This window comes from Asparagus officinalis, chromosome 8 (genome assembly GCF_001876935.1).
Source record: "Asparagus officinalis chromosome 8, Aspof.V1, whole genome shotgun sequence".
Lineage (NCBI taxonomy): Eukaryota > Viridiplantae > Streptophyta > Magnoliopsida > Asparagales > Asparagaceae > Asparagus > Asparagus officinalis.
In genome coordinates, this window is record NC_033801.1 from 5,966,558 (window position 1) to 5,966,812 (window position 255).

Consider the following 255-nt stretch of genomic DNA (forward strand, 5'->3'; position numbering starts at 1 on the left):
AGAGTGGGCCAGACATACTTCTCTGATCCCGGACCCAGACCAGCCCACGATCCGCCCAAGTACGAGTCGGCTCTGACTTGGCCCACAGCCCGGGAGTCTTGGGCCGACACATGAGTTTTGCGTTCAACTTTTTTTTTTCTTTTTCACTTTTTTAATTATATTAAACTTATATGTACAATTATTAAGTTATTTCTAAATTTTTTAGCAATTTAAACTTGTATCAAACTATTTTTGAACTTGTAATATACTTTTTAG